The 15,720-nt window shown below is 53.9% G+C and overlaps 1 protein-coding gene across 3 annotated transcripts in view; it reads right to left on the bottom strand.

Annotated features, from left to right (window-relative positions):
- The window catches only part of FBXO42 (F-box protein 42), a 50,377-nt gene that overhangs the window by 7,131 nt on the left and 27,526 nt on the right, over positions 1-15,720 (bottom strand). The window lies entirely within an intron of this gene.

The raw sequence follows: 15,720 nt of genomic DNA, 5'->3' as shown, positions 1-15,720 counted from the left end.
AAGTGCTGAGCTCACCTCTGAATCTGCTGCTGCTCTGTCAGGAACCTGGGTCCTTGGCCACCACATCGCTGCTTAACCAGCTGGGAGCACAGAATCCAGCCTGGTTTGGGTTGAAGGGACCTTAAAGCTCATCCAGTTCCAACCCCTGCCCCGGGCAGGGACACCTTCCACTAGAGCAGGTTGCTCCAAGCCCCTGTGTCCAACCTGGCCTTGAACACTGCCAGGGATGGGGCAGCCACAGCTTCTCTGGGCACCCTGTGCCAGCGCCTCAGCACCCTCACAGGGAAGAGCTTCTGCCTCAGAGCTCATCTCAATCTCCCCTCTGGCAGGTTAAAGCCATTCCCCTTGTCCTGTCCCTACAGGCCCTTGTCCAAAGCCCCTCTCCAGGTTTCCTGGAGCCCCTTTAGGCACTGGAGCTGCTCTAAGGTGTCCCCTTGAGGAGCCTTCTCTTCTCCAGGCTGCCCCAGCCCAGCTCTCTCAGCCTGGCTCCAGAGCAGAGCTGCTCCAGCCCTCGCAGCAGCTCCGGGGCCTCCTCTGGCCTCGCTCCAGCAGCTCCACGTCCCTCTTGTGCTGTTGCCCCAGAGCTGGATCAGGGCTGCAGGGGGGGTCTCCCCAGAGCGCAGCAGAGGGGCAGGATCCCCTCCCTGAGCTGCTGCTCACGCTCTGGGGGTGCAGTCCAGCACACGGGCAGGTTCTGGGCTCAAGCGCACACTGAAGCCGGGTCATGGGGAGCTTCTCATCACCCAGCTCCCCCAAGTCCCTCTCCTCAGGGTCTGGGCATCCTCTGCAGCCTGGGGTCTGCAGCTGCAGCCTTTCTCTTCAGCAGCTCTGTCTGAGCGAAGGCACCAACCACCAGCAGCGCAGATGGTGCATCGTCAGCGCAACGAGTCTCTTTGGGAGAGCAGCTATCAAAGAATCGGATCCCTTTGAGCTGATGTGAGGAACCAGGTCACAGCCTGCTGCAGAAACACCCTGCCTGCCCCAGCAGCTGTGTCACTGATGTCTTCAGTGCTTCCCAGGAACAGCTAAACCGTCTCCAGGCAGGGCTGAGGCAGCCGAGCATCCTCCTTCCCGCCGTCCCCACCAGCACCAGGCACATTCCTGCACCTCTGCAGTCACCCTTTCAAAACAAACCCCAAACCCCTCACCCCAAACCCATGGATGCGGGAAGCAGGGGCAGCTCAAGGGCAAAGCACGTGGCCACGGGAACACTGTCACCCTGTCCAAAAAGGCTGATGCACCAAACCTCTCCTCCGCTGTCCCAACAGGACCTGGGGAAGCGTTTTTAGCAGGTAATGACAAGCAGAACAGGGACTATTTTTAAAAGAAACCAGAGCAGCTATTTTAAGATGCTGCAGCTGAGAAAAGCGATTCGAGTGCGATGGGTTCCAGTTGGGAGAGGGGGAAGAGCCAGACGCAGAGGAGATGGGAGCCGGGTCCCCGAGCCTTTCTCAAGAGCCAAAACACACTTTGCTGCTGCTCTCAGGTGTAAATTATAGGGAATCAAGTGGTGCAGGAAACAATCCTTGTGCTGGGGCACAAGAGCTACACCCACAATCTCCTCAAAGACCAGAGTGCCAGAAGAAGGTCACATTTGGTTACTCTTTGTTCCCAAATTCCAGTCTTCCTGCTCATTCTGTGGCTGTATGCAATTCATTAATCCCCAGCAGCAGGTTCACAGCCTAAATATTGTCCCTGGTAGAGTCTAAAGTTGCTCTCCCAAGCGTGGTATTGCAAACTAGGCTGCTAGAAATGTTCCTACCTGACTTGTACAGGATCAGCTGTTGGGTTCTCCACCGAGGAGAACCAGAGTCATGGAATGGTTTGTGTTGGAAGTAACCTTAAAGCTCCTCCAGTTCCAACCCCTGCCACGGGCAGGGACACCTTCCACTAGAGCAGGTTGCTCCAAGCCCCTGTGTCCAACCTGGCCTTGAACACTGCCAGGGATGGGGCAGCATCTCCATCCTGGGATGTGTCGTCTCCGAAAGGGCTGGGATTGTTGGGAGTGAGAAGAGCCACCCTGCTCCTGCTGTAACCTGAAGGTCAACCCCAGCCTCAGACACCAAGACGGTTCCCAAATGAGTCAACAACACGCAAACAGCCCAGGGCAGGGGCTGGCCCTGGTTCTTCAGGAAGCTTTGCCTGTTACTGGCTGTCGTAGGGGTGTAAATGAGCGGAGTCTCATTCCGCAATGCAGGAAAAGTCTGAATTATACCACTCAAAGGAGAGTTGGCCTCTCAAAGCCTCTTCCAACCAGGCAGTCAGGGTACCTACGCTGCAAAAGAGCAGCAAGTGGTAACCAGGAGGACTTGTGTTGAGTAGAAACACGTGGACAAAGAGCAGAGAATGAACCCTGCTTGTGTCTAAGGCTGGGTGCTGCTGCCATGGGCATCTCGAGGCAGACAGAGCACCTCCTGCCCTGCCCAGGGCAAAGGGAAGGCAGCCTCTGTGACTTCAGGTCTCAGGTATGCAGAGCAGCAAAGGGACATCAAAGGGACCCGGCTCAATTCCATGGGGCCTCGTGACAACCTGCTCCAGGCCCCAGCTCCCTGGAGGATGTGCTTCAAAGCCTGGCAGCAACACACTTGACATGGGAGGGCTTCCTCCTCGCCGGGACCGTGCTTCCCGATGGAACAGCTCCTGTCCCCCCGCACCGACTCCAGCGCCTGCAGAACATGGGAGCTAATGCACTGGGTTCTGCTGCAGGGTCAGGGTGCAGCGCGGGTTTCCACACCCTGATAACACCACCCAGCCCCAGCTCAGATTATCCTTCCTTCGGGATAAAGATTGAAGCGTGCAGAGGGTGCAGCACAACTAACTGCTCCTAAACATAGAAGGTAACATCTCTTCACAGCTGACGCTGTTTATTCAGTCGGGATAAGCAACTAAAAGCTCGTCTGAGATACTGTGTTCTCCACTTGATGGATTTTCCTGGCTCGAGAAGCAGAGACAGGCTTTTAAAACAAACAAACAAACAAAGATCTCTGGCTTCCAGGGATGTTTGGAAGAGAAATTCCAGCCTCTGATCGCTTCTGACGCGAGCCCTGGGCCTATCTCTTTAGGATCTGTCCTTATAAGCAGTTTTTAAAGCCCATTTATTCAGCCCTCTAATGCAACCGGAGCAGCACACGCAGAAATCGGTGGCCACAGAAGAAAAGGCTGGCTGAGAGAGCAGGAACAGCCCAAACCCCCCCGTGTGCTGGGCTGCACCCCCAGAGCGTGAGCAGCAGCTCAGGGAGGGGATCCTGCCCCTCTGCTGCGCTCTGGGGAGACCCCCCCTGCAGTCCTGATCCAGCTCTGGGGCAACAGCACAAGAGGGACGTGGAGCTGCTGGAGCGAGGCCAGAGGAGGCCCCGGAGCTGCTGCGAGGGCTGGAGCAGCTCTGCTCTGGAGCCAGGCTGAGAGAGCTGGGCTGGGGCAGCCTGGAGAAGAGAAGGCTCCTGAAGGGGACACCTTAGAGCAGCTCCAGTGCCTAAAGGGGCTCCAGGAAACCTGGAGAGGGGCTTTGGACAAGGGCCTGGAGGGACAGGACAAGGGGAATGGCTTTAACCTGCCAGAGGGGAGATTGAGATGAGCTCTGAGGCAGAAGCTCTTCCCTGTGAGGGTGCTGAGGCGCTGGCACAGGGTGCCCAGAGAAGCTGTGGCTGCCCCATCCCTGGCAGTGTTCAAGGCCAGGTTGGACACAGGGGCTTGGAGCAACCTGCTCTAGTGGAAGGTGTCCCTGCCCGTGGCAGGGGGTTGGAGCTGGAGGAGCTTTAAGGTCCCTTCCAACCCAAACCAGTCTGGGATTCTATGAAATGGTTTGTACCTCTACAACTTCAGAGCACTTCAGTATAATCCATCTGCAGAAGAACAAGAAGTTTTGGGGGTTTTCAGCCCAAAGAGCTCGTGTTGTGTCAAAAAGAAGTAGTAAAAAGCCAATTCTATTTAAGAAGGAAACATCTGACCCTGCTGATGGATGTCACAGCAGAAATGAGGCTAAAAGCACGGCTTGGACTCACTGCACTCAGCCTAAAAGCCCCATCTCTCACCTTTCCTCGTGGAGCAGCCGGCTGTGTGGTTGCTGTTTGAACCTGTGTGCATCTCCAGGGGAGCAGCCCGTGAAATGGAGAGGTGAAACCTCCTGGTGCTCAGGCTGGATTTATCAGCCCGGCTTTTAGGCTGGCAGAGACGTGACGATGCCAAATCAGAGCTCCTGAGCTGGAAACCTCCACCTCATCCAGCCCAGCACCACCTCGAGTCCCCTCCATCACACAAAGGTCCATCCCAAACTTGCGCGACAGCACGAAATCCCCAAATCTTCCCCCTTCCCTGGGAAGGGAAACCAGAGATGGAAAAACAAACAGCCCCTGTGCTTCCCAGGCCGGGATGTTTCCGCAGCCGTCTGCGGATCTGCCCAAAAGCTTTTCCCCTGTCAGCAGTTCCTGAGGCTTCCCAAAAGGAGGATGAGAAGCTGGTGAGCAGTGGCCCAGAGGCTGGAACACAGGGGATGAGCATCCCAGCAATCCCAGCATTAGCACTGGATTTGGGAGCCAAAAGAGAGCTCCTTGAAGAGTGGGTATCTCCATTGCACGCTGGCTCTTTCCCCAGGTCAAACCCAACATTTGGGGCTCACTGAGCCCTTGATTCAGCATCTGACCTTCACCTGGTTTCATCCCCAAGCCCCCCAAAACAGGGCACTGGGATTACAAACGTTTTCAAGACTGGCTTTGACGGGCCCTGCCTAAAGCTTAAAGCTTTTAAGTGCCAGGAAAGTATCATTTTCTCTCCCAAAGCCACACGTGATTTAGTGTTCCCTCAAATCTGGCTTCGAGAAAAACCTCCAAAAATTCCTTGCTTGGAAGTAAACAGGAATTGAGCTTTGCAAGAGTTTAAAGAGAAACCGAACACGATGCTTTTGTCTTCCCAACAGGGAGACAAAACCTTTGCAGGCACATTCTGCTGCCTGAAAACCCCTCTCAGAGAGGGGAGGGGAATACCTAACGCAGAGGTTTTCTTGCAGGTGAGGGGGGGATGTAACCAAATCTGACGTCTCCACTCAAACCCCCTTCCCACCACGCTCTCCACGTGGAGTTTCCATGCTCCAATGGCACATGTATGTGGTACAAGCCCAGTCAAACCCACGGTGCTGAACCCAAAGAGCTGGTTTCATGCAATCCTTCGGAGGCGGAGGAGCTATCCCCGCCGGGGAGGATCAGTCACCTCCAGTGCTGCAATGTCACAGTCATTCGTGTGTTTCTTTCTTTCACCCAGGAAATTCTTACATGCTGCAACTCGGAGCCTGATAAAGTGTTGAAAAGGAGAGGCCGTGCCCTTGGAACCCCGCGGAGCAGGATTACTGAGTCACCCCGTGTAACGCTCAGCAATGTCCTTACGCAGCACATTGAGCAAACAGCGGTGAGATAAGAGTGGGGAACACAGTGGGGCTTTGCCCCCTGCTCTCCCCATGCTGCAAACAAGGGTCTCTGCAACTTAAGGATTGCCCAAAAGCTGTGGCTGCCCCATCCCTGGCAGTGTTCAAGGCCAGGTTGGACACAGGGGCTTGGAGCAACCTGCTCTAGTGGAAGGTGTCCCTGCCCGTGGCAGGGGTTGGAACTGGAGGAGCTTTAAGGTCTCTTCCAACCAAAACCATTCCATGATTCTAATCCACGCACCTCGATGCTGTAGGAGAGGTTCCGAGCACTCCCGAGGGTGAGGTCACCCCGTGTTCCCCTTCGCAATCACCTCCCCAGCTTCTGGGAAGTGCAGACCTGGCTCTGCGGTGAAGGGCGCCGCCGTTGCAAAAGCTGCTTTGCCCTGGAGGAGGGTGGAATCAAACCACCAGCCAGCACCCACCTCCCTCTGCTTTAATACTTGTTTTCTCACACCCCCTTGAAGCGATACCGTACCCTGCAGACTACCGAGTGACTGGAGTAACAGTCTGACATCCTACACAAACCAGCCCTGCTGCTAATTACAGAGCTCAGCAGAGAGGGGGGTGATCAGCTCCCGCGGCTCCTCTTCCCTCCAGGAGGCAAAGGGAGAGATGGAAATTGCTGTATCAGACTACACGAGGCCGTAATAACCAGCTAATTGCAGGGAAGGGATGGAGGGATGTGTGGGGCAGCGCAGGAGCGTGCCCTGGCCCTGCTGAGCTCCACACTTTTGGCTCCAGTCACGCTCCCGTTGCGTTCGCCGCAGCGGGAGGGAGGCGGCTGAGGCATCGCAGACGTCGGAGAACCCCCAAATTACTGGTGTTTCAGGAAACGCTGCTGTGTAATTTGGTGAGGTTGGAGCTACCACGGGGCTGAAGAAACCTCAAGTGTCCTTTCAAGAGCATCCTGTGGGCACGGGCAGGAATGTCTGCTCGAGTAAAGCGCAAGAAGCTCAGGGTTGGGAAGAGCTCGTCTCAAGATGTGCTGTGAGGGAAGCGCAGCTCCTCACTGAAACCCCAACATCGACCTGCTGGAAGCCCCAGCACAGCACACAAAGGGATATTCACTCCAGCTCTTTCATCTTCCTTTTAACCAGCCCTTCCCTCACGTGCTGCCTTCCCCCTCACCTTCATTTTCAAGCCATTGGTTCCTGCACTCCGCTCCCTTCACACAAGGACTGTGCTTCCCCCCCTCATTCCAGTAAATCCAGTGCTTAATGCCAAATCTGCTAAATATTTCATGTCAGGAATAAATATTCACCTTTTGGACTGCAGACAAGCATGAGTTAGTGCTTTGTCATTCCGTGTGCCTTCCAGAACTAAGGTTTTACAGCAGATGCTTTTGGGAAAAGAGGTAAAATCCGGCTATGCAGAGTGAGGATTTAAAGAGACTTTGAAAGCACAGCTTGTATAGATCAAAAAGGGAATAGTGCATCTTCCAACTCGAGATTTAAATACAGAATCCTGGTGGATTGGTCCCAAAGGCAAAGGCACAACAGCAGGAACAGCTAAAAGAAGGAAGACTGAAGTACCTGTAGTCCTACATCCAGCTCTGGGGCAACAGCACAAGAGGGACGTGGAGCTGCTGGAGCGAGGCCAGAGGAGGCCCCGGAGCTGCTGCGAGGGCTGGAGCAGCTCTGCTCTGGAGCCAGGCTGAGAGAGCTGGGCTGGGGCAGCCTGGAGAAGAGAAGGCTCCTCAAGGGGAGACCTTAGAGCAGCTCCAGGGCCTAAAGGGGCTCCAGGAAACCTGGAGAGGGGCTTTGGACAAGGGCCTGTAGGGACAGGCCAAGGGGAATGGCTTTAACCTGCCAGAGGGGAGATTGAGATGAGCTCTGAGGCAGAAGCTCTTCCCTGTGAGGGTGCTGAGGCGCTGGCACAGGGTGCCCAGAGAAGCTGTGGCTGCCCCATCCCTGGCAGTGTTCAAGGCCAGGTTGGACACAGGGGCTTGGAGCAACCTGCTCTAGTGGAAGGTGTCCCTGCCCGTGGCAGGGGTTGGAGCTGGAGGAGCTTTAAGCTCCCTTCAACCCAAACCAGGCTGGGATTCTATGATTCTACGAACACCTCCGATGGGATGTGTGCCTGCTGGCAGGGAAGGAGCTCTTGCCGATAGGTGTCAGCACAGCCTGTCTGAAGCCTCCGAGCAGGACCTTTCTGAAGGCTCCTCAAAGCTCCTTCCCAGCTGACAAGCCACGGGATCACGGGGCTTGTAAAGAAGAGAAAGGAATAACTTGATATAAACCACCCAGAGAGCTCATGGTCAGAGACCCCTCCATGAGGGCAGCACCCGGGATGACGGCACCAGCCTGCGGCAGGAGCCGGGTCAGGCTATTGGCTTCCTCTCCAGAGCAGCACATTAATCCTATCTGAGACACCACCAATGCAAACATGCAGCCTGTGCGGCTGGGGCACCCGTTGGAAGGGGTTTAAGCTGTATTTCCTGACAAGGAAATCAAACAGAAGGTTTCAGAGATGCTGTGGGTGCTCCAACCTCGGCTCCACTCAGCCCGACTCGGACAAGCAGGTATCTGCGAGGAGGTGAGTTCTCCTCAGGGCTGTGAAATCAGGTGTCAGGAAAGAGTCAGAGCCCTGAAAGGGAAGAAATCTTATAGAAAACTAAAACAGCTCTTCAAAATCAACCCTGAAGAAGGTCAGGATTGAAAGGTTACAGGCCTGCACGTGGAGGAAGGGACACTGCAGGAGATGTTTCTCCTCATCATCCCAACAGCAGGTACCCAGCTCCCAGAAGTTCCCAAACTCTCTGGGAGATGCTCAGCACCATCAACGAGACCCAACTACTTATTGGTCTATATAAGGCCTCCTAACCCCAAGAACCTATTTTTACAGATCACGGGCTCCTTATTGCCCAACAGGCTGCAACGAGTTTTCCCCAATTTGGGTAGAACCTCGAAAATCCAGCAGGATTTTCCGAGGGCCTGAGGGTCACGTTTCAAATGAGCATGTACCACGCTGGGAAGCACCGTGCACCCACCAGCCACCCTGTCCCTGCTCGTGGGTTCCGTTGTGTGTCAGAAACTGGGACCAGGGAGGCTAAAAATTCCCCCCATCCATCCCGGAAAAAGGCCATAGTGGGAAAAATTCCTCTGTTAATCTCTGGAGGAATCTGTGCCCAGGGAACATCTCTCTGGGAATCTAAATCTGACAAGGTTAAAGCAACAAGCTATTTTTCACATTGTTCTGCTCCATCATCATAGAATCCCAGACTGGTTTGGGTTGAAGGGACCTTAAAGCTCCTCCAGCTCCAACCCCCTGCCACAGGCAGGGACACCTTCCACTAGAGCAGGTTGCTCCAAGCCCCTGTGTCCAACCTGGCCTTGAACACTGCCAGGGATGGGGCAGCCACAGCTTCTCTGGGCACCCTGTGCCAGCACCTCAGCACCCTCACAGGGAAGAGCTTCTGCCTCAGAGCTCATCTCAGTCTCCCCTCTGGCAGGTTAAAGCCATTCCCCTTGGCCTGTCCCTACAGGCCCTTGTCCAAAGCCCCTCTCCAGGTTTCCTGGAGCCCCTTTAGGCCCTGGAGCTGCTCTAAGGTGTCCCCTTCAGGAGCCTTCTCTTCTCCAGGCTGCCCCAGCCCAGCTTTCTCAGCCTGGCTCCAGAGCAGAGCTGCTCCAGCCCTTGCAGCATCAGGATAACTTACTTAATGCCAGCTAGGATCAGGTGGGATCAGGGAGGGAGGAGCAGGGAAAGCCATGCAGTGAGATGGTTTTCAGACACAGTGCTCACAAACAGGAGGCACGGGTGCATTCTTCTCCCTGCTAGCAGCAGTCCCCATCCATTTCCCATCATGCTGACCAGTAGATAGTTTAAGAGCTTTACTTCTGAAGCATCTAACCAACCAGTCCTGGCAAGCAGGCAGCAGACTCCCAAGAGCCATAGTGACCCCTGGGAAGGAGAGGGGAATCTTTGGGCTTTTCCTCCCCGGTTCAGTGAAGGCATTTGCAGGGTAGATCCTTGCAAACAGCAGATTGCACACCCACAGCCCTGGCTTCATTCACGCTATGGGTCAGGCGTGGTGTCCATCCCAAGGAGTGCAGTCACACTGCACACAAGTGATGCTGGAGAACAACAGATCCAGACCAAAACCCTGCCAGAGGTTAAACACGAGCAGCCAGAGAGGCCACGAGACCGGAGCAAGCAAATCAAAGGGAGGGTAGACGTGTTGTAAACCTAAACCCGCTCGGATTAAGCATCTAATCACCACACAGAGCAATCCTATTGAATCAAACAGCGATGGATTACGGCGCTGGAAGCCAGCCCGCCACGCACAAGCTGTGCTTTGCCAATGGCACATCACAGCTCTTGGCAGAAAACAACCCTTCACCTGCTGAGCTTCTGATTTTTCATCTCTTGCCCTTGAAATATTTCATATTTCACACCACAAAGTTCATTAGAGCCGCTTTTCCAAACCACCCAAGCGAGGAAAGGAACAAATGAGCACCCGAGTCTGCCTCACACACACTAACCAAGGGACTGAGAGGCACCGAGAGGCACCCGAGCTGCGGGGAGCCTCAGAGCCTGCCAAACAAGCTCCAGGCTCACTCTCTGCAGGGCACTAATGAAGTTGAAACTCGCTATTCAAGGCTGAATGTGGAGCTCCTGCAGAGAGCAGGGTGTAGCTCGCTGTTTCCAAACGCAGCAGACCCAGTTCCCACTCCCTGCAACGTGGTGTTTTGCAACAGAGGTTGTTTAAGGTTTGCACAGATGCAGTTTTCAGCCAGGAGCAGCAAGCTGGGCAACGGGATGACCCTGGTGTGCTGTGCTTTGGGACGTTTCTACATGTACCACCAGGTAGATCACACTTGTTACGAGGATTCAGCTTCAAAGGATGCACTTTGCCTTTTTACTTCTGCACTGCTGCTTACATTTTGGAATGGTTTCATCCTCCAGTGTTGTCACTCCCAGCCCCATAGGACAGAGGATTTGGCTGTCAAAGGCTACTACAACTTTGCACGAGTGGTTACTCATCTCCTTGTGAACCTGTGAGCTCAAAGAGGGGAAAAAACTCAATCCCTTTAAATCAGACAAAGCAATTCCAAGCAACAGCGTCTGTCCCAAAGGATGGTGTAGAAGGAAGCCCAGAAACTCCTGGTTTTGTTCCAGGACAGTGTGTGATAAGCGAGCTCTGGCCAGGCAGCGGCCTCACCAGAATTAAAGCAGTTTCCAATGGGGTCAAGTCACTCTGGGCTTAAGGGCTCAAAGAGCATTTTGATGGTGGTGGGAAAGTCAGGGATTGGTTTTGATGATAACATGGAAAGTTTTAGCTCTACAAAGGCAGAAATACAGCCTACTGTGACTGAACTGAGCGGACAACGAGAGAGAAACGAGCCAGACCAGGAAAAGAGCTGAGGAAAAAGCTTTCCTCTCCTCCAGGATGCGTTCAATGCAGAGGGCTTGCATCCTTGTCATTAACCTGTTCTACTTTGAAGCACCAGACACCCGCAGCCAGCAGCTGCAGCCACAGAGGTGTTCCTGTGTGCCAGGCACCAGCTTTTCACTCCTTTTCATTCCCAGGGGAGCAGCACCTACGATGTGGCTGCAGAGAGCCCAAGGTGATCCCAGAGTTTAATAATAACTTTGGCATCTCTTTCATTAAAAAGGGATGTTCAGCACTTCACCGAGGTCAGAAACACACAGAACCATGGTTGGAAGGGACCTTAAAGCTCCTCCAGTTCCAACCCCTGCCACGGGCAGGGACACCTTCCACTAGAGCAGGTTGCTCCAAGCCCCTGTGTCCAACCTGGCCTTGAACACTGCCAGGGATGGGGCAGCCACAGCTTCTCTGGGCACCCTGTGCCAGCGCCTCAGCACCCTCACAGGGAAGAGCTTCTGCCCAAGAGATCATCTCAATCTCCCCTCTGGCAGGTTAAAGCCATTTCCCTTGGCCTGTCCCTCCAGGCCCTTGTCCAAAGCCCCTCTCCAGGTTTCCTGGAGCCCCTTTAGGCCCTGGAGCTGCTCTAAGGTGTCCCCTTCAGGAGCCTTCTCTTCTCCAGGCTGCCCCAGCCCAGCTCTCTCAGCCTGGCTCCAGAGCAGAGCTGCTCCAGCCCTCGCAGCAGCTCCGGGGCCTCCTCTGGGCTTGCTCCAGCAGCTCCATGTCCTTCTTATGTTGAGGACACCAGCCCTGCACACAGTGCTGCAAGTGGGGTCTCCCCAGAGCGCAGCAGAGGGGCAGGATCCCCTCCCTGAGCTGCTGCTCACGCTCTGGGGGTGCAGCCCAGCACACGGGGGGACACTGAGACCCTTCAGCAGTTCTCCCTTCAAGGGCTGGCAGTGGCAATGAGCTGTACTAGATTTTGGAAGCTCATTTTCCAGACCTACCTCTCCTGGTTTCCCTCCTTGCATCCACTCTTCTAAGAATCTGTCTGCTTTGCTACGAAACATCTCACAGACCGTGTCTCAGGGACTGGCAGCAGTGCCCAGACTGAGAAATGCTGCTCTAGGGAGGCCATTAGCACAGTCAGGGCATGGTTTTGTGGGGGGGGTTTTAATCCCCAAAGTAAAGATGTGCCTTGGATCACTTGTTACGTTACCAGGAGCTCAGTCATGCTGAAAGGGGAACAGAAGAACATGGGGTCAGGGCTGAGTGTTTCAGTGATGAGCCGGTTCCGCCTGTTCAGAAACAAGATGATGCAGAACACAACCCAGGACAGAACAACCTGCATGCTGCAGACACGGTGGGGTTTAAATCCACACAGGAGGAGGTTTCCACTCCTCTGATGAGTATTTACCCATAGAAACCCCAGCGCTCCCTTGGGGTGCCCGGCGTGACGGTGCTGCACTGATGTGTGGATGTGGAGGGCTGGATGGTGGCTGGATCAGCCCTGCACAACCACCTCCATCCCTTGGGAAGTGCAGTCCTTTGCTGTGGCTCGTGGCTCCTTTTGGCTCCACAAAGCTCACATCCCTGAGGAGGAAGCTCACTCCAGACCAGGATCAGCACTATGAGACTTCACCAACTGTTCTGAGCACTTGCCCTGGTTTCTTGAAGGGGATGATGAAAACAGGGTTGGGTTTTTTTTGGCTCCAGGCAAGGTTTTTGCAGAGCTTTATCAAGGACAAACCACTCCTCAGCTAGCAGGGACCACATCTGATACAACCACCTCGGGCAGGTGACAGCAGAGTCTCTCCTACCTCCTTTGGGCTGTTAGTTCTGTTGACACAACAACATCAAAGGCACCTTCCCCTCAGCTCACAAGGGGAAACCTGAGCCTTAAACTCCTGCAGCTCCCACTCAAAGCACTGAGAGGAGCTGAGGGAAGAACAGAGCCAAGAAGAACCAACAACCAACATGGGAGAGGGCTTTTTGCACACTTACTGTGTTGGGTTAAGGCTACCTGGGAGGTTTGAAGCACAAACTTCAGGCTGATGGTCTCTACTCATTTTCAGGCTAAAACAGGGAGCATCAGCAACTCTGATGTGGCTACGCCTTGACACTGTGAACATGGACAGATGGGATCAGAGCATCTAATAAAGAAGTTTTACCTCCAAGCCTGGTTTTATCCTCAAATCCTGAGAGAGATGAGCAGCTTTCCCGTCTCCCAGCGAAAGCAAATGCAGCAGGGAGAGCAAAACAGCAGGAAGCAAGTCCTGGAGTCGCAGCTCCCCGGCGGAAGGGTGGGCACATGGAGAGCCTTCCACAGCAAACAGGAAGAGCGGAGCCACGACTCTCCTCAAGTCCTCTGATAGCACAGAGGGATCTCACAGCCTGGCAGTGGGAAAACACACAGCACCAAGAGGGGAACTGGGGCCTTTCCAGCTCTCCTGCCTCCCCAGGTAGCTGGAGAGAAGATGGGAGCAAAGGGGGGGATCGTGCTTGGCTGAGGATGATAAAGCAGAAACAACAGGGAGGATGAGCAGATCCTGTAGGACTTCAGCTGACATCCCTCTCCCTCAAATACCTGCTCTTTATAACATCATTCCTTACTCTGCAAGCACAGCAAAAGGCTTGGTTTGGGAAAGAAAAGCTTTCCATCCCTGTCCTTAAGCCCCCGGGAGCATGGGCAAGACTCCTGGCATTTTTCTCTCTGGTTTATAAAAGGTATTTCCCAGTTTAGAGTAGGCAGAGGCCAAGTGCAGGGCTCCTGAGGAATATAAGCTAACAAGTACAGGAAGGGAGAAAGTGTGCAGGAACACACAGTCTGAAATAGCATGGGCAGGCCAGAAGGAAAACTGCCTGGGGATATGGATATACCTCTCAGTTATCCCCTGCAGCCCAAGGAGGACACAACAGGAGACAGAGATGATGGTGAAGCTGCTGGGTCAGTGTTGGTGGCCGAGGCAGCCTCTGCCAGCAGTATTCATTGCAGAGATGGAAGGGATCTCATCCAGAGTGCTTCACAAACACATGGAAACGGGACAAACCTTCCCTGCCACCAGCACAGCAGATCCAGGGCTGGATCCTGCATCAACCGACTCCAACCCCATGCCAAAGCCCCCACCATGGGAAGCCCAGCATCCCCCATTGCATGAAATCCTGGCAATCTCCATCCCAAAGGGGTTTGGTTTCTTTCCTGGCTGTTTCAGCTGCACAAGAGCTTGTTTTTGGGGGGGCACCAGAGGATTATTGCCATCGAAGCCATCCTGCCTGCGCCCTCGCCGCGGCGGCGGCATGCTGCAGCTTGAGTTAGAGCTGAGACTAACCCTTGCCTCCAGCTGGATCAACAGACTCCAGAGTAAACCACCTCCAGTCCTCTCTGTGGGGTTCTCCTCTGTGCAGATAGGCTAAAAGTCAAACAAGTGCCCAGGTTAATTATGCAAATACAGCAAGAATAAAGCAAGCATCCCTAACACATGGAGAAAGGCTCCTGCCCCCCAGGGACCACCTACCCCGGGATAACATTGCAGCCTTCCCACGTAATGCCAGGGCCATTAATTACAACTCCCCTCCTGCTCTGGCAAGACTCACACGTGGGAGTGGAGGAGGTAGAAAACAGCTCCAAAGTGGCCAAAAGAGCTTGAGGGAGAAGAGTTGAGAGGCATTCCTGTTCACGTTCCTAAAATAGAGATCCTGCTGCCTTACGCCCTCCTTTGTAGAGCGTTGAGCCCCACCAGGAAAAAGCCCTACATAAAAGCCAGGCGTTGACTCTCTTGTTCTGCTCCAGCCTAATAAGTCGAAAGTCAATGCCATTGTTTTAGATCTAAGCACAAAAATACTTTGCAACCTCAAAAATTAGGGTTTTTGGAAGCAATTATCTGCCTCCCCCTCTCCGAGACGAAAAGCAACACAGGCCAATTACTCCTTTGAAGGCTAAATATTCACTGCTGGGTGAAGTGCAGCAGCTCGGGCTGGAGGAGAATGATCCAGCTCTGATGTCATCTAATGCCTGCAAGGAAGAAAACCCAAAGGAAAACCAGGTATGAACAAACAACAACAGAAAAGGGTGTTTTCTCCTGGAAAAGCCCTTTGGAGAGGGGAAAGGGATGAAGTTGTTTCAGCTCACCCATGTCCAAGGCATTTAGTGTGGCTCTGGCACTGTTCTCCCAGTCTCTTTAGGTAGCCCTACCCAGGTCTCATTAAATAAGATGCTCACACTTAATAAGGGTGCAAACAGAGTGTGATCCAAGCTCTCTGAGCAAGAACTGGCCTCGTGGAACAGCCGGTGCCTTATCCTGGAGCAAGACCTACCCTATAGAGTCCGTAGGGGCAGGTGTGGGAACTCCTCAAGCTCCAGCAGCAATTAGCCTGCACACAGCGAGGGTTAATCCATCACTGTCAACTCTTTTAAAGAATAACATCTCTCCTGCCTTATTTAGATGTGACTCCCGAGTTTCAAAGCTCTCAGCTTTTGCCCCCTCCAGCCACTATTCTTTCCCAGGCAGCGGGTGCCAACCCTCTGGTTAAGGGCACCAAGTTAAAAAAGAGGGCAGTTACGTGTAAGATACAAAAAGGAGAGCAGTGATGTGTAAGATACAAGCAGTTATGTGTAAGATAGCACCAGGGGCACAAGCAGGGAGTGACTCATCTGCTCTGCAGCCCAAGGAACAAGAGCTCTCTGTTTGGTGAGGCCGCCTGAAGTTTCAGTTGCGATCCCATCTCGCTCCACGCGCTCGTGACAGCATGCAGAAAGATCTCCTCGGGGGATCTTCCCATGGGACTTAACTCTGACACATATTCCCACAGGACTCGTTCTTTTCAAAGTGTAATCTGTTAGTAAGGCAGCGGGAATTTCACTTGGTGAAATACCAAGAGGGTGAGTGAGCAGAGCTGGGTGCCGGCGGCTGGAGCCATGGACACGACTGCGAGTCGTGCCCCACATTCAATGTGACGGAAGAACTCGTTGGGCTGGAAGAAT

This window comes from Strigops habroptila, chromosome 16 (assembly GCF_004027225.2).
Source record: "Strigops habroptila isolate Jane chromosome 16, bStrHab1.2.pri, whole genome shotgun sequence".
Lineage (NCBI taxonomy): Eukaryota > Metazoa > Chordata > Aves > Psittaciformes > Psittacidae > Strigops > Strigops habroptila.
The sequence above is the reverse complement of the archived record's forward strand: the minus strand, read 5'-3'. Positions and strand labels throughout refer to the sequence as shown.